The following is a 20459-nucleotide window of genomic DNA, read 5'->3' on the forward strand; positions in this document are numbered from 1 at the left end:
TATACCATAGCCATTACATGCCTGGTGTATTAGCAAGCATCTACATAAACCATACCCACCAGCTACAGGCTGCTATCTTGGTGGTATACCAGTGGGACCTACATAAGAGGGTGAGAGATGCAAAGTCAGTGGCCACACCTGTGGCATTGCTACAGGGTGGGTGCAGCATTACAATACATCAACAGTACATGTCCACAATACAACCACATATGCACATCTGTTTACCACTACTATGCAGCAACAAACTATATCTATGACATGTCATATATGCATGATCTACCTGTACAGATGCAGATGTATGCACAAGAGTGGTCTACTGATGTGCCCTGTGGCCTTAACTGCATGCTCCTCGGCTGGTGTGTGGGTAGCACCCACCTCCACAAAGGTGTCCGGCAGCTGGTGGCTATGCAGACGGGCAGGTGCCACAAGGCTGGCTAGGAGCTCCTCCACATGTATCAAGGGGGATGGATGGCATGGTCCCCCCTGTGGTGAGGTGATCCCCCCAGACTGCAGCAGCATGCCGACAGGCATTGCAAAGCAGGTCAGAACAATGATGCCAGACCTGCTCAAAACTGCAGTTGTGCAGTCCGTCATCATTGACCCTGTGGACTAGGTCTTTCCACAGGGCGGTCCACTTCTGCTGATTATGAGTGGCCTGTCCAAACAAGACAGGGTAGTGCTGTATGAGGTGGTTCAACACAATGTAGTCCTCAGTGGCTGAGTATGCTGGAAGCCTTCCATGGGATATCTTGCCTGAAAGACATAAAGATTGAAACAGGTGTGAGCAAGTCATGCAGCAAGGTTACCACAGTTCTTAATACACATCATTGTCACCCCCACTATATCAGCGACAACAAACTGTGCACACAACTCAACAGGTATGGCTATAGCATACCTACCAGTGGGGCAGATATTGTATTGTACCACACATTGTGCAATGTGTTTGTAGCCATGTTCCCTGTGTGGACACTATCATTGCTGGCCTGTTACAAACTATTCACCTGCATGCCATTGTCAGAGCCACTATGGTTCCATATATGCCTGTGGTATGCTTGCTATGTGGTTGCTGCACATCTGAAATTCTGTGTCATTGGGGTTATCTATGCATGCTGTTGGACATGTTCCGGGATTGTGTAGACTATTACTACCAACATATGTTCTATAACAGTGACACAATAGCATGTATATGTACTATTGGCCAGCAGTACCACCTCTCCAAACTCATCTGCCCATGTTACCAGGCCACATCACATGTGTGATCCACCCTGGGGCCTCCTCATGTACTAGTCCAGCAATATCTTCATGTGAAACCAACTCAGAGGATGTTGTCCCCCCCGGGGCACACACAGACATGATCTTGACCCCCAAGGTCAGGTCCAGGGTCTGTTCCATAACGGGCTCCACAGACACATGTGGGATGTGCTACGTCACCTTTAGGCACCCAGTACACATTCACAGGGCCCACATGCTCCTCCTGCTCAGCCTCCAGGCCAGGCACCTTTGGGACGTGGACTGCTGTTGTGAGTAGCAGTAGGTGGGAGGCTTGTTCCCATTGTGTCCATATTGGGGCCCATAGGGCATCCACATCACAGAACACGCACACCATCCAGGGTGCTTACCCACCACATGTGTCACATACCACCCTGTAGGCTGTCCTCTATATCTACCAACCCTGACCACCTCCACAACAATACCTGCTATACTTCCCCATATTCCCATTCCATACTTTACAGACAAGGGCAATGTGGTTGCAACAAGAGGTTCACATGTGACATACCCATCCATGTTGCTCACACTGCAGCTGTAGATATCTGTGCATATTGCTATGTGTGCTGTTCCAGCTCACATAGCATGCAGCACTGTGGTGGTAATATAGGGGACATGTATTTACATACATATATGTTTGTGTGTGTGTTTGTATATATGTAGACATGTGCATATAGGTATATATCTATATATGTGTAGATATATGATGTTGTATATATGTGTTTACATATATGTCTGCACATGGGTATCTGTATACATACATGTAGCTGTCTCTCTCTCTCTCTCTATATATATATATATATATATATATATATATATATATATGTGTGTGTGTAAGTGTACACATATGCATACCTATATATGGGGTACATTCAGACATCAGGTCCACAATCTCACAACACCACACTGTTTTGCCTTGCTACAATACAGACAGGTGCCACATATGGACACAGCCTGACAGTAGGGGGTATATATAGGGCCATATTGCAGGTAGCCCTATTATACACCTATGGTATTCCTGCATGCTACAATACAGGTTACCCTGGTTATCCTGCAAGAAGTGGGCTGTGGTTCCCACATGTCCATCATTATGGCATTACGTCCACCACCAGCTATTGGCAACAGTAATATACATGCTTCCCATTACACAACACACACTATGATATCTTACATCTTATCAGTCAGTGCTGCTCTGCACAGTTGACAGGTATGGCCCACTAACCACAGGAACAGACTCTATTGTCCTTAGCAGTTGTTCAGCTGAACATCATTACAACAACACCTGATGGCACATATAAATCATTCCACATTATCTATACCATTAGTATGGACCAAGTACTACAGTCATTTACATGCATATATACTTCACATACCTGCTGTGGTAATGATGTCTATTCTGGATATTTTGCTGGATGTTTTTTTTTTTTTTGTTTGTGCCTTTCATGCACTCTCTCTCTCAGTCCCTCTCCAGTAAATGGATTGAGCTGCTTTGAATAGATTGCAGCATGGATTTTGTAGGTGATGCACATGATCAGGGGAAGGCCTCTGCACCAGTCAGTGTCCTCCACTTGCTACCTGCATGCAGCATGCTGTGTAGTACTTCCAATTACCACTGTCATGGCAACCGCCTACTATAACTCCCTACATCATGTGGGCATGGTTCCTTTACCTTGACTGTATGGTGGACATCCTTCCTGTGTGTGGGCAGCAGTGTTACAGACAGCAGGTAGCAATACCTCTTACAAGAGAACCTGAACACTCAGGCCAGCTACATATTTGTAGGAGGTTCCAGAACTACAGACAGAGTGTGAGTAGTGTTATATGCATTTTCTAGCACCAGTGTTACAGGGTTTGTGTGCACATACTAGTTTACCTTGGAATGCAGTCTGTCTGCATAGCTCTCAACTGTGGGCCTATCCACTTGATGGCCAGAGGTGTGCCTATTATGCTTTATCTGTCTTGTGTCAGATATATCACTGGCAGTGTGCGTGTTGAGTGCTATCAGTACATGGCTACACCCATTTCTGTTTATAACATCATATTCCTGACTAGGGGTATGTTGCAGACTATCCTGTAACACTAGTGGCTTGCTTAGTGTATGACAACAGTATTTCACATATGGGCCTGTGTTCCAGCCTCTGTCCTCCACCTACATACCAGGCTTTGTACATATGATATGCTGTCAGGGGTTGTTATGTAGTGGGCTGTCATTCCTGCCATCAGTTCACTGCTGTTGTGGCCCCCACACATATTGTAGGGTTGTATCCATATATGTGTAGGCTTCACCTACACAATATATGTGTGCCCTTATGCACTCCAGAGGCCAGTGTATGTAACAGTGGTATATGGCTCTGTATTATTCAGTCTATGCGAGGGATGCACCATAACTAACCTAGGCTGTTACAACATGTGGGCATATCAGGGATAAGCTGCCTTAAGGTATCTGGATGTACATTATCATACAATTCACCTTGGGTAAATGCAGGCCTACTGCTTCCTGCCATACAGACTGTTCTGTTTGTTCATTGTGATTGTGATGGTGTCAGTTATGCCTTGTTATGTAATGGATACATCCCATTGTGTCATCTGAGGTCTTTACCCCCCAGGAATTGTGTACAGAGTGTAGACAGAGATTGCTGGACTATACATCTGCATTACTTACTGTTGATTGATTGGTATCCTGTGGCCCAGTCTGTCTTTACTATTGTACTACTTGAAGGCCTCGGCCTGGACAGCAACATATGTAAACCTTTCCAGACCACTGTATTAATATCACTGTTTCACAGTGGCATTACTCTGTTTATATATATGTCAGAGTCTAAACAGCTATATGACATGGCATATACAACTTTAATAGTACATAAATAAAGCTTTCCCATATACGCATACCTGTGTGTGGTGTTATATCCCTTGACCTCTCTGTGGGTATACATTGCCAGCAACAATTGTCATTTGTATGGGTGGCTCATACAGTGTCCAGTTGGTAAGGTGGCAACTGTAGGCATAGTTGCTTTTCCATATTGTGTGCACCTTCTACATATGTATTTTCCTATACATATCTGTGTGTGTATGTGTAGTTACATATATATCTATATATACATATATGTATCAGCATATATGTGTCTGTATATATGTATCTTAGGAATGTTGATTGCTTCCACATTGTACATTCCCTATGGTAACCAGACTGTACTGCATGATATGTTACTGATACCAGCCTGACATCATACAGGTGGGATGGAGTAACATCTTGTGCCCATGTTGTGTCAGGTCCTGGTTATGGGATTTGCAACAGTTGGCATTGTATTGCAGGGCAAATGTGTTTGGCTGTGGGAGGGGTGTATCTATACGTACAAGACAAATGTTGTTTGGGCTCCCTCACCTCCATTAACAGTGCATGTGGACATATATATTATTGCTATGTTCTCTTTTATATATATATTGATACATGTCTGTATATAGCTATATAGATATATATTTATGCTTACATATATTTATTGCTATATATATATATATATATATATATATATATATATATATATATATATACACACACACACACACACATATGGATGTAGACATATATATCTATAGATGTATGCATATGTATGTATATATAGTCAATAATTAAACCAAAGAACAGTGGAGACCATAGATGCTAATAAGCACAAGTAGAAAAAAACATCTAGGCACACTGAGAACTGCTGTAAATGAATTTATTATAATAAAACTTAATATACAATTGCAGGGCTTTTTCAAGTAGATAAAACAAACTAAAACTCATCTGTTTAAATACCCTTAGCCTTCTAAAAGGCGCCAAATGTTTTTTAAAGGTACATACCCTCCCCTTGGTTAAAACACCAACAGAAGTTATTAAATGCATTTCATTGTATATAGCACTTATTAAAATTCAACATCACAATTTAAAATAAAATCCAAAGCTTGTAAACCAGAACAGCAGTCAAAGCAAACGTGAAAACCATGCACCTATACTGCTTCATTAATGTATTAGCATAGAACTACTATTTCTTTGCTTTTTTTAACCAAGTATGGTTTAATTGATATATGATCATTTAGACCCAGGGGATTGGTTGCATTCAGTTTTATTTGCCAGTATGTTTCCCTACAGATTAACCAGTTTTCTCAATCTCCCCCCTAGGGTCCATTAAGACTTGTTCTAAAATTCCAATCAAAAACCTTGTATGGCCAGTTTCTATATGAAGGTGTCGATAAAGTGCATTATTCAGATTTTTCTTCCTAATATTGTAGGTATGTTCATATATAAGTTTGCTTAGTGTCCTCTCAGATTTTCCAATATAAAAACTAGGGCAATCTTTACATAAGGCTAAATAAACTGCACCTCTAGTCAAACAATTGCCCTTCCTAAATGTTTTGAAAAAAAGGAAAATGTTAAAATGTAATCGACATTGTATATAAGTTAGGTGAAACCCCTTGATATGTCTTTAAAACAGGGACTAATCTAATAAAACTCTTAAAGAAAAATAAAAATGAAACCAGGAAACAGGGAGGTTTTGGGACTAAAAGGTGTGGAAGACGTGGACATTGTAGATACATTATAGACAAGGAACAAGTAGTGGTGAACAACAGTATGAACAGTTTCATAAAATTTAGGAAGGGCAATTGTTTGACTAGAGGTATAGTTTATTTAGCTTTATGTAAAGATTGCCCTAATTTTTATGTTGGAAAATCTGAGAGGACACTAAGCAAATATATATATGAACATATGCTTGTTTATTAAATTTTATTATAATAAATTAATTTACAGCCATTCTTTATATTTATATATAAATGTGTGTATATATATATATATATATATATATATATATATATATATATATATATATATATATGGATTCACTTCAGAAGATCGAATTTCCAAAATCTCGAACTGCAAATAACACACCAAAAGCTCGAGTTTCGACACACACACTTCTGAAAGACACACATCACACACACACACACACACACATATCCCCCTACTTAAATATACCAACTCCAAGATCGTGCTACAGTGGGGGAGATGAAATCTCCAGTCTTTATGCTTGTATGAGCAAATGGAAGATTTCACTTCCCTCCTACCGTGAAAAAACAAATAAAATACAACACACACAACATTTGATTTACTAAAATCTCATCATATGGTCTCTCAGCCATATGAATTTGAGATTTCAGTAGTCGATGTGAAGGAGTCTATATATATCTATATATATATATATATATATATATATATATATGTATATATATATATATATATATATATATATATATATATATATATATATCTACATATATAGATATGTTATATCTATTTAGATATTAATACACACACACACACACACAAACACACACACATGCAGCTACATGTTTAAATACATTTCCTGTACTGTTGAATGACTGGGCTGGATGATATGTTTGTAAAAACATCAAGGTTATGTATATCTGACATGGCTTAGTAATAAATCACTTTGGCTATAGTGTGCAGGGTTCAAGCTTTGCAAAGGCTGTTTATTTTGTTGCTGGGCAGAACAAGGGCTATTGGATACAGAGTGATTAAGGCACTTTTAAGCAGTTGTAAGCGGGTTTGTGTGGGTTACAGTTTATTATACTCAGCTTCTAAATTGCTTAATCTGTGTAGACATTGCTTATCCCCATGTAAACAGGCTTAAACCCACTTACTACTGCTTAAAGTGCTTACTCTCACTTACTCCCACACTAATTTCTTTAAAAGAAAATAAAAAAGGGTTGATAGGAAAGTGGTGAAAAAGGGGTACAAAGAGGGAAAGACAGTAGGGAATATAGCTAGGGATGTGCAGGAGGGTGTAGGGAAGGTCCATAGCTGCCCATTTCTTCTACCACAACAGCTGCACATATACACTGAATTTGGATGCAGATTTGGACACTCAAACCCATGAGAGAGGGGTGAGGACAACAATAATATGTTGTGATGCCATTTAGACCAGTTTACATGTGTCCAGTGGACATGGGTGTGAAATGGACAGCTATGTATGGGGCAATATTTTTTTTTTGGGAACAGATTGGCCTTTTTTTTCATGTGAGAGTGGGATGTTGGGGAGCAATAGTAGCTATATTTGGGGAGGTAGGTTGGGTAGGTTAACAGATAAGACAAACAAGATGTGTACAGGGGCAGTATATGACACATGTGGGGGTAAACACCTTGATGGGGAGGGGTGTTGGGAAATCAGAAGCCCATGAGCCCCCTAGTGGAAACAGTGGGACTGAGGTTGCCACCCATGGGCAGTCACCACTGCACCTTCACAGGCTCGAAGGTGGCTGTGCTGGGGGCTGAGTCGGAGAGCCAGGCTGACTCTCTCATAGCAACACATGGCCCTGGAGCTGGGGTAGCAGATCTCCAAACTGCTGCTTGAGCTCGCTACTCACCATGACCAAAACCTGGAGACGGGTGACAGGTTCCTGTCTCTGCCCACTCCCGGGGGGGTGAGCCCCATCCCCTGAGGTGGTTCCACCCAAAGGTGGTGCATGACCAATGGACGAGGAGGTCCTGGGTTGGGCCCCAGATGTGCTGGTGCCCAGTGCCACAGCCAGCTGAGGTGGGACAGGTGGCTCTGCTGGGACTCACATTCCCACACATGCTATAGTTTTTATGGTTTATCAACATATGTGTGTTAGTAATAGTCAACACATTCCAGGATTAGGTATAACAGCATGCATAGATATTCCCATTAATCCAGACACCAGATATGGAACTTTTACATAGCAAACGGACCACATGCAAATATGAGACCACAGTGGCAGTAACAACAGCATGCAGGTACATTGGTGGCACCATGCCACCAATGTTGGAGTATTTCAACATAGCACATGCATAGAAACAGATTTATATAATTATCAAACAATAGGGCATATGTCCCAACATTACAGTGGAGTCATCACGTATCAGTTGAGGTGGGTATTTAGTGTATTGTTGGAGATATGGTTGGGGAGAGAAAGATGTCAATTAACAACTAGTATATTCCTGTAGTTTGCATTACTTTCCTAGTCAGTGCTGTTATCTGTACCTTACAAATATTACTACACTGCCCTATTGCCTTAGTTTGGACAGTGATATGGCTGTCGACAACTATATACATGGACTGGTTTTGCCTGCAGTATATACATTTTACCTGGTATACCTGTGGAGGAATTGTTTGTTAACATTAACAGTTTCTACACATACTCCCAGATTCCAGGCTGATGTTATGCACATACCTGTCCATCTCTTTTTGCACAGACTCTGGTCATGTCTTGACCACATGCAGGTGAACCGGGACATATGTAGACTATTGCCCTAGTGATTTACAACACTCTTATACAGGATTTCCTAGACAGTTATATTATGTAGCACAGTATGGGTGACAGTGATCAGTGATGCCTTATTATTCAGAGCAACTGCATCACCCACAGTGGAGCAATGTTTGTTAGCACTACCTGAATGTTGCCACACAAATTACCATATTCCACATTACTATTATGCACATACATCTCACTCTGTTACTGTACACACTCTGGTCACAGCTTGACAACATAGGGTGTAGATAGGACATATTTGGCTTATTACTCTCATAACATTTTGGGGAGTTGCTAGAGTGACAAGTTTGTTCTTATAGATGTGTGACAATCATTTGTATTTCTTGTTTGCTGCCTATATGTCTGGGATCATCCCATTGATTTCCCAGGGGGGACAAAGTGGCAGGCAGCAGATATGGGCCAATTTACTGGACATTTATGTGCAGTTGGGTATGATGTTGTATGCAGACTACTACCACTCCCAGGATTTGAATCATGGCTGTGTGTACGATGAATACAACAGTTCACATCTCAGTTGCGTGTGCTATCGGATTTTGTTGTCTGCCTTTTCACTGTTTTCTGTCTATGTGTCTCTCAGTTGTACTAAATGACCTCTGGGGATTACACCAGTCATATACAGACATTCCTACACATTTTATTTATGTTGCACAGTGTGGGTAACAGTGCCTAATACAACAGTACTATTAAGTGATTGCAAATCTACATTACCATATGATACCAGAGTAAACACATGCAGTCCAGCAGTTAGACCTTTATTGTCAGGCTATTATGCTTTTATACAAACTATATGAGACTCTTCCTGCCATATTCTCTGGTGTATGCAGTACCTGCCTTAAATAATACAGGTTTTATACTTGCAATTAACTTCCTAATACTTTTAGATTTATTTCCTATGACGGTACATGCAAGAGTATTACTAACCTGTCTCGCATTGCAACCTCTCCAGGCGACATCCATTGGCCTTGTGGTTCACGGCCTGCTCACTTGCCGCTGTGAAGAACATAAGAGGAATATTTAGCCATACCTATCCATAAAATACATGAGCTGGCAATTATTAAACAGGTAGTGGAATGATACTTACGCACACCTAGGACCACCCCTGCCATCCTAGCCTCTTGGATCCACTGATCCAAGAGGTCCCCCTTTTGCCACTTCAGGTCGGCATAATGATGCCTGACCTGCTCAGCAGTTCGGGGTATGCCAGTCGCACTGGTGAGGTCATGGGCGAGATGGTCCCAGGCTTCTGCTTTATATTGGTAACCCTGGTACTGGCCCTGCAGCAGTCTCTGCTCATGTTCTTTGACAAGGAGTCCTGCCATGACTCTGGACTCCTGGATGCTGCAGTACTGTGCCCGAAAGCCCATTCCCTCTCCCCTTCCTGACATGGTGCCTGCAAGGGGAAGCTACAACCAGTTATGAGACATATTCCTACCTGTTGGGTTTAAGTAGGGCCAAATTCCAGCACTTTGCTGTGATTGGACGGTTTTGAAAAGGCTAAGCTATGGACAAACCTGCTTACCTAAGGTTGGCATTTTTTAAAAGGGTATACCACTGGGTAAATTAAGTTAGCTGGCCTACACATTGCTTACACCTACTAAGCTGGCCTGTGCAATGCTTAGCATTGCTTAATATTTACTTTGCATTACATTTGCTTTCTGGCATTGATTTATTATTCATTACATGTTATATATATATATATATATATATATATATATATATATATATATATATATATATATGTCTGGTCCATGATTCATGTGTACGTGCACTGTATGGGGTCCTTGAGTTTAATAGGGGACTTATATTATAATTACACCTCACATCTGGGCTTACTTCTGTACTCCAGGCCACATATTTATATTATGTAGTAAGTTATAGAACATATGACTGTATACTGATTCCTTTCACATGTTCAGTTTGATTTTACTATAGTGAGGATTTGCTTGGTAATACCTCATTCTTATGTACTGCTGTGATGGCTTGGTGGTTAACTACTGTGACTATAGTGTATAGGGTCCTGGGTTCAAGACCTGCAAGGCTGTTTACTTTGTTGCTGGGCAGAACAGTGGCTGTTGGATACAGAGTGATTAAGGCACTTGTAAGCGGGTTTGCATGGGTTTCTGTGAGGGTAAGAACTGTTAACCTTCAGTTAAAGATGCTTACAGAGAATTAGCTTCCATGTTGGTTACCCTGTGTGCGCCTTGTTTACCCCCATGCAAAGGGGCTTATACCTGCTTACTAGTGCTTACTACTGCTTAATAGTGCTTACACTTGCTTACTAGTGCTTACTCCACTTACCATTTCACTGATTTAGACAGTAATGTCTAATGGATCTTGGGAAGGTGGGGGATTTGGAAGCCGTGTGAAGTTATCATTCATTACACATTTTACCTTCCATTTGTATCCCTGATTTCTGTGTACATATACTGTATGGGGCACATGTGATTATCTGTGGACTTTGCAACATTATGACACTGACACCTCACATCTACATTTAATGCAGTACTCCAATTCACAAATATATGTCATTTAGTAGGTTATACAACTAAAAATATTGGTCATTACATGATTTGACATGGAAAGTGCTGCAGTGGGACTCAAACCAGGAATTACTGCTCATAAGGCAAATGGTCTGCACACGACACTATTGCTATACTGCTCGAATTGCATATATCTTCCTTTTTATCCTCTTCTGCCACTTAAGCTGCATTAACTGTAGCTAAGTGATGGGCAAACCCATGCACCTATGGTTAAATTTAATCTGTTTCATAAAAAAAAGTATCTTTATATTGCTTGTGTTTACTATTGCTCTTGTACACATGGGGGAATGTTGTTGGGGGTATGTGGATACCTATGAGCGGTCTCGCTCATTCTTTTAGGGCTTTCTGCTGTTCTTCATTGCAGGGGCATGTATATTCTGAGAGCTCTGCTCTTAGACACTCCCATTGCAGTCTTACACGTTCCATGTAAGATTAGGAGCTCAGGCAGCTCGCCTTCATTAATATGCATGGAGCGCTGCCGTCCTGCTCCTAAACGACCACTTCCATGCAGGAGTAAGCTAGTCCTGCATGGAAGAATAGTAAATCTGAGGGAAAGTTTCATTCAAACCAGGTTCTATAAAGGAATTCACCAAAATTTGCCACTTTAATTTACTTAGTTCAATATTCAGTTCCTACCAACTACCTCTTAATGATTGATGAACTACTTCCTATATAACAAATCTAAATCTTTTAAAACTCATACATTTTACTGAATGTCTAAACAAAGCATTTGTGTCATTTTTCTGGGCTATAGCATAGTCATGTTCATATATACGTTTTCTCGATTGTCTTTCAGTTTTGCCAACATAAAAATATTTACAAGTGTCACATACTGCAAGGTATACCAAGCCTTTTGTGGCACAATTCCCAGGTTTAAACACCACTGATATCATCCTGTTGGGTAAACTTATACTTTTTTCCTCCAGAATATATTTACAAGAAGAGCAACACCCACACTTGGTGGTACCCTTTTTGAATGGGTTAGTAGCTATTATATTGTGTACAAACATATATTTCAAAATGTTACCCATTCTGAAAACAAACCTAGGTTTTTCACCCAAGATTTTTGTGTAGTCTGTGTTGCTCTTAAAAATCACCCAATATTTTTTCATTATTTCTTTTACTTCTTTCAAACCCTCACCAAAGGGAACTACCATACTTCTATTAAATTCCTTTATTTGTGAATCTCTTCTATACCTCACATTTGTACTTCCTGTTCCTAAAAGTGGTTTAAACTTCGAACCCCAGGCTTGAGCCACCTCTATGCTTACCTTGAAAATAAGGGTCTCTTGGGTACCCTCTCTCTACAAATAATTTAATAATAAACAATGTTTCTCTTTTCAAAAGATTCCAATCTGAACACATCCTTGTTGCTCTTACTAATTGACCTTTTAGAATGTTCTTCCTTGTCTTATAGTGATGCTGACTGTTAAAATTTAAGTAACTATTAGAAAATGTTTCCTTACAGAAAATAGTAGAACAAAATCTACCCTTTGACATGTCTTTACTTATGCTGACATCTAACAAATCAATGAATGTACTAGAACTGCTACTAGTAAACTTTAAAAATGAGGGAAGGTGATTTAGATAATGGGCTAAATATGTGTTAGTTGAAATAGGTTTTTTCCACAAGATGAAAACATCAACCAAAAATGGAGATATAAAGTCCATTTATCATTAAACTCAGTTCAAAACACAAATTTACAGTCCCAAGGGTACATTACCATGTTTGCATAAATGGGAGCACAACTGGCCCCTATTGCTATACCTTTTATCTGCTTAAAATAACTTCCTTCAAACATAAAATAATTATTATCCAGAATCATATCCATGACACTTACCACAAAATTAATCATAGTACTATTTAAGTAAGTAAGATCTAAAACAGCTTCTAAAAATAAATCATGCCCTTCCTCATGGGGAATACTTGTGAATAAGTATACGACATCCATGGTAGTAAAGGATACTTCTGGAGAAAATAATTCTTGATTAAGTCTGGATAAGTAATCCCAAGGATCCCTTAAAATATCATCAATAGACAAAACTGTTTGTTTAAAAAGTCTGTCAATAAATACTCCTAAAGGATACGTGGAACTCCCTTGTGATGTTATAATAACCCTATAAAGTGGATCTAGTATATCCTTGTGCACTTTCAGAATTCCAAAGGCTTGTGGTATGGTAGGATGTTCTGTTTTGAGAAAATTAAATAAATCTTCAGAAATTATTCCCTGAAAAAGGGAATCCTCCAAAAATGATTGCACCTTCCTGTGAGCTATCATTACTTTATTGTATGAAGCATCCATGTATTTATTAGTATCATAAAATATCTCCAACATTTTGGCACTATAATCTAAATTTTCAAACAACATCATCCCACCCCCTTTGTCCTGTTTCATTACTTTAATAGAGTTATCTGATCTTATTTCTCTCAATAATGTTGTCTCTTGTCTACTAAGGTTAAAGAATTTTCTCCTATAGGAAGTTAATACTGAATAAGTATCTTTTAGACACAAGCGCTACAATAAATATATTTCTTGAATTTCATCTCAACACCTTGTTTTTGGACTGAAAAGTCAATATTTCCTTAGGTATAATTTTTTTTTGTCAACCCCAACCTCTGGTATACTTATTAGAGAACCTATGTACTGAAAAACTCTTATTTAAAAAAAAAGAAAAATATCATATTTCATCTCAAAAATGGGAATTCAAAAAATTAAAATGAAGAAACTGCTTAGTGCATTGGATTTTAATAGTTTGAATTTGTCCTTTATCCTCTGTCTCTATTCCAGAACTCTTGATTTAAGAATTTTCATCTACGTGGAGTATTTCTAATTCATAATTTTGTCTCTAATGTTAAACTTTCTACTCTCCACTTGTGCATATCCCCTATTAGCTACTGTTGATGAATTCTTATCTATCCTGCTGTATGTTGCATTCACACCATTTTTATAATTGGATCTGCTCTGTGCAGCTTTTACCTTTTTCACCTTTCCTTCAATCATATTACTTCTTTCTACTGTTTCTATCCATATTATGCTCTATATCTTATTATATCAACTAAGTGATGTATCATGATCTATGCTTTCTTTCTCCTCAAAATGAATTCTCAATCTTGTAATTCACCTATGTAATTAATTTTATGTTTGTATCATAACCTGAGTTCATTTAATTAACTTAAACATTTTCATTTTATTCCATATCCTTGTTTCAAGCTATGTATTTTTTAAATCATTTCTTTCATAATGTTTGTCATCTTATCCTCGCCTTACTTGATCTCCATTGACAATGGACCTACTCAGTTAGGTTCAGCCTCATAAACAAAATGGAAATATCAACAGGAGATTCTATTATTTGGTGAATAATCCATAATTAAAGTTTATAGGTGTTAGGAAGTATACTTAAATGTAAAACTTCAGATAAATAGTATTATTGTGATAATGCATTGTATGTCACATATGATGGTACTAATTTTATCTCTTTCTTTTCTCTCACCTCAACCCTTTTCTCTTTTTTTATTTTCTATTATGTGTCATCAAAATGTCTCCATGTCATCCATCTGTAAGAAACCACTAAATGCTTCACAGCACAGGGAGGTAGGCCAACTCCAGTGGCTTAGGCTGCCCCATTCCACCTGCTCCAGCACCAAAGCACAGCACATCTGGGACACAACCTAGCAGTATTGCCTCTGCTGTCTCTGCACTGCCTGCACCCTCAGATGGCATTGCCCTGGTAGCTGGTGCTGTGGTACTCTTCTGGAGTACTGGTGGATGTGGGGATTTCATCACCTGCCAGGAGATGCCAGGGTTGGTGTATAGGGTTGTGCACATCACCATTGATGTACACCAATGCTGGATATAGAGGCTGCGCTCCATCATGATCCATAGGAGGAGGAGACATCAATCACTCCAGCAGCCAGTGGAGTATAGGGAAGGTGATGCCAGTCCTGCAGGTAAGGACTAGATTCTCACTGTCCTCATGTTTTATGGGCATGGGCCTATGTTGTCCCCTCCTTCACCATAATCGTGGTGTCCCCCAAACTTTTGTGTCCCTCACCATACCTGTCTCTTGTCTTGTTTTTCTTGTTTGTTTGCATTTGCTTCCTTACCTACCCAACTTACCTGACACAGAACTACCATTGTCCCTTACCCAGTATCACCCTCTTACTGAAGTAAAAAAGGGCACCTGTCCCACAAAAAAAATATCATCTCATACATAGCTCTCCATTTCACACATGTCTTCCTAACACACGATTTGGTCCAATTGGCTACACAACATGATTGCATTCTCACCCCTCTTTGTGGAGGTAACAGTCCAAATTCAGCTAATACACAGTATGTATTTTCATTTTACACTGTTGAAGAAATGGATAGCTATGGTTCTGTCCTGCCTCCCTCCTGCACATTCATATGTTGCTTTCCCTCTGTTTTTTTCCCGCTTGTCCCCCATTTCGCCACTTTCCTATCTACTACATTTTACCACCTATAATCTGGTCAAAAAATAGAATCACATACACCATACATAAGTAACAAAAGAATTGAGCCCTTCACTTTTTGGCCTCTATCTTTGTGTGGTGCTTGCATTGAACAGTAGTCACAAGCAACAGGGAATGACTTTTCTATGGTGCAGTTATCTCCACGCAATGTCACTTAAACACACTGCTCTATCTCAACACACAGTAATGCATGGTGAATGTAGTATAAAGTATGATTTCATTGCATTATCACTACTTATTTAAAAGTATTACATACACCTATATTTGAAACCTAAGTCATATGGGCTCCAAAAATAAATCTCTCAATGCATTTATACCTGCTGCCAGAGAGTCAGCTAAGCAGCAGCTGTGTTTCATATACTCACTACTGAGAACTCTCATAATTTTATCAATGAGGCTCAGATTTGTGCACCGCTTAACTATGCACAAATAGGAAAAGAGGGTAGAAATGTGTATCTGTAATGTGCAAACATTAGTCAGAAGAACATAAGTGTGTATCTTCCAGTTACCACTCCAATCCCATGGATTGCCAGTATTTTGATACTTGCACATGCCTACACATCTTCTTCATGCAGACCCCCAACATCTCTCCAGCATCCACTGCTGATGTCATCCAGTATAATTGTCCTGCAGCCTTGTAAAAGTCACACTTGTGCTGTGGTGCATGAGTGAAATACTGAGTTCTCTGTGTACTTATCTAGGTAAGGGTTCTGTTCTCACTGTAGCCAACTGGAGTGTGTGTGTATGTTTGAGCACTTGCTCGATATTAGAGAAAGCATTTTACACCAGCATGTGGGACACTGCTATTACCATCTTCTCCTCACTAGACACTGCTGATGTCATCACCTATAGCTGATTTGAAGATGTGCAGTATTTCCATCAGGGCAGGGTCAGAGAAAGGCCTGTACATCAGGCACAAGTCACCTCATCCTATATGATACAGATTACAGTGGCAGGGCTTTCAGTCTATCCATATACACCATGGCATGTTTTGTAGGTCCTGTATTTTCTTGGTGATAAATGCCTGTGGTCTCTCCATCTGCTGCAGGAGTCTGGTGAGGTACATGCACAAGGGAGCATTATATGTTTTGAGTGTTCTGATGAAGGTTGAGTACAGTACTGTTATAACATGCTCATATCTGGATACAATGGCCTGACATTATGTGCCTGATGTAGCCTTCCCATACCACTGTGGAAACTTGGTGGTCAAAGTTCACATTGCTATCTACATGTGTTCCCAGGTCTTGCACCATTGAGTTTGAGCATGGGTGGTTTGTCAATGCTGTAATTAGTGGGGAATTCCACTTTGCAGAAGGCAAACATAATGACACATGTTTGCATTTATTTCTAGACCATGTGGTTTTGCCATCAATTATTTGTTAGTGTTAGCCCTCCTGTAATATGCTAACATCATTGGAGGGCAAAATGATTGCACTCAATATGCAATAATGAGCAAACTTGGTAAGCCAAATTCCATATACTTTAGCCTGGAGTGTCGAGAAATAAATTACAAACAGTAAATAGCTCAGCAGAGATCCTTAGGGTATGCCACTGGTGACAGCTCTACTAACAGAGGTTGATTCGCCAACTTTCACAGTGTGTTTCTGTCAGTGAGCCAGTTGGTTAACCATCTAGTGATGCAAGGGTTAATCCCCATCTGGGAGAGTTTCTCAACGATACCAAAGTGGAGGACTGTGTCCAAACCCTAGGCCAGATCAACATAAGCAGGATGCATGTCTTATCTACATCCAGGCCTATCACACAATCAATAGGCTCTGACAACATCACAGATCACCTATAGCATGATTCAGAACATACAACTACCTGACACCGTTGGATACACACTTCAGCACACCGTCCAGATGGAATATATTCTAGTAGTATGGTATACATCAACATGCATCATCCCAGTTGGGGGGCATCACCTGATGCATGCAGGTATTGGCACATCCCGACTGTCCTCATCTGTGAGTCAGCCCAACATGTAATCATGAACCTCTTCTAAATGTACACTGGTAATATTGCAACTGTGTGCAAAAGCCATGTGTGACTTGTCAATGCTACATCCATGTCTATTACATCTGTTAGATGTCCTCAAAGAGGTCATCAAGGGCATGCATGATGACAACACTATCATCCTGTAGAAATTGACCAGGCCAAAGGCATTTAATACAAATCTACACTGAGTTATTCACTCAGCACTATGAGAAGTGGCCATAAACACCTATAGTACCAAGTGGGTAGACCACTGGATGACAGACCGTGGCATCTAAATATGTTGAATTGTATGAAGTGACCTATATCTTGGGTCCAGTGACCAGATCCATACATCAGGGCTGTCTGCTAGGCCTTTATTTAAGTCACAGATGGCAATAATGATGTACAAATCCTATAGCCAAACAGTTGTCTGGAGGACTACAGATTGTGGGCAATCATGGACTCCAACTGTGATATTAGTATAATACAGACAGTATCAACACACACCAAAGATTGCTACCACAGCCATGACAACACATGAGATAAAACAAAAACATGAGTGATTTGTTAGGTTATGAAAACAAATGCATAATCCCATAATAATGTAGACATCACACCCTATAAGCAGACCAAGTGGTATGTGACCTGTGTCCTGGGATAGATGGTATGTGGAATGTCCACCAACATGTGGACATAGTGATGACATCTCCCTTGTATGTAATACAACTACTGAGTATGTGCAGTACATCCACATCAGAGGCCATAATACCTCCATAGTTTACCGTCTTCATCACACCAATAACTGAGTACAATGCACCCTTATTCATGTACCTCCCTACACATCTTCCTGTGATGTGTAATTGAAGTATACCACCTTTGTCACAGTGAGCTCACACACATCTTATTGGCCATACTCAGGTATTCTTTTTGGTGCATAAACATTACTGTCTGATGGTGCAGAGCTCCCATCAAGGTGTTATGCTAGATGCATGTGTGATACCTGTTCATATGTAGCTGTTTGACAGCATTGATGGCATTGGTTACATTTGTGACAGCATGTATTGTGCTATATATATGCCAAGCACACCAGTCAACTAGCCTGGAATTATCATAATATTTAACAAACAGGTATAGCAGTGTCCCTCCTAACACCTCCAGCAGATGATACAGTCTCAGGATGGTGTGCTTTATTGCCATCAATTGCTGACATCACTTAATAGTTGTACAAGTGTGTTCATGCAGAACCATCTATGATCACTCAGAATCATATATGTTACGTCGGCAACATGGGTTTACCGGTGGTATTATTCCGATATTATCTATGATTGTGTGTGCTTCTGTTTCCTGTAACTGTGTCCCACTTGTTGAAGACCTGCTGATATTACAGTCATATTCAGGCAAATCAGTCTGCACAGCTTCACAATATGCACCCAACCCCTCATTGTATATAACATCCCTGATAGATGTTTTCACCATTGCTCATCACAAAGACATCTTCTTCATTGTTATGTCACCTTGTCTGACAGTCACATTTGTTTTATCATTTATTTATTTTACATTTATTTTAATGGGAAAGTCCGACTGGACATATGTCCTTTTTCAGAGGAGGCCCGGGGAGAAAAGCTCCAACTCAACAGATAATACACACAAGGAATAATATGTATAGGTTCATAGGCTCATAGGTTGTTACTTGGCTAACGGCCCTAGAGCCTATACAAGCTTAGCCATAACAATTCCCTGGCTATTTCTTCCCACACTATTTACTTCCCTGGGTGACTGACGTGATCCCTGGGGTGAATTTCCTTTCTTTCATCCAATCATCAAGGTTCCTTTTGAAGAGGGCCAAAGAGGTGCTCTGCTTGACATGTATGGGCAGTCTATTCCAATGTTTGGGGATTCACTGGGTCAGGAACCTATCCCTCTAGCATGTTTTGTTTATTGTGATAACAAGGTTTAGATACCTGGAGCATGTGGCTCTGAGGGATTGGAATTTCTTTAAGTGTAGCATGTCCAACAGCTGTGAGTTTGACATGGCCTTGTATGTTAAGCAGAGATCACCTTGGAGTAGTCGATATGCAACAGAGTATAGCTGGAGTTTTTTAAGGCGGTCAGCATAGGACATCTGCTTTAGGCCTGTGATTCTTTTAGTGAGGTATTTCTGCAGCCTTTCCAGTTGTTGCAGATGTCTTGAGAGGTACATACCAAATGGGGCATTGTATTCTAGAATGGGCTTAATGAGGGATGAGTACAGTGGCACAATGACCTCCTTTTTTCTGGATGAAAAGCCCTTAGTGATGAGGTGTGCCACATAGAAGGATTTTGTGACTGTTGTGGCAATGTGGTTATCGAAGGTGAGACCAATGTCCACCTGTGTCCTTAAGTCTCTCATCACACTGTCAGTGTTTAGTGTACTGCCACCTATGTGGTAATTTATGGGTACATGTTTTTTTCCCAAAGGGGATAAATATACATTTCTTGACATTAAGTTTGAGCCCATGGCTCTGGCACCAAGCATCTGTTTCTGTAAGGCCCTTTTGTAGAATATCCACTTGATTTGGGGATTCAATAATGGGTCCCAGTTTGCAGTCATCTGTGAACTTTGTTAGCCAGAGTCCCTTAGTGTTAGCCTGTACTTCAGAGAAGTAGATGCCAAACAAGAGCAGTCCCAGGACTGAACCCATAGGTACTCCACTTGTCACTTGTCTGGAGCTGGATTTGGAGTCGGCTACTTTTACAGTCTGGGTTCTGTCAGTAAGCCAGTTGGCAACCCAGAAAAAAGGAGGTCATTGTCCCACTGTACTTATCTGTCATTAGACCCATTATAGAGTACAACACCC

This window comes from Protopterus annectens, chromosome 3.part0, assembly GCF_019279795.1.
Source record: "Protopterus annectens isolate FY-2018-M chromosome 3.part0, PAN1.0, whole genome shotgun sequence".
Classification (NCBI taxonomy): Eukaryota; Metazoa; Chordata; order Ceratodontiformes; family Protopteridae; genus Protopterus; species Protopterus annectens.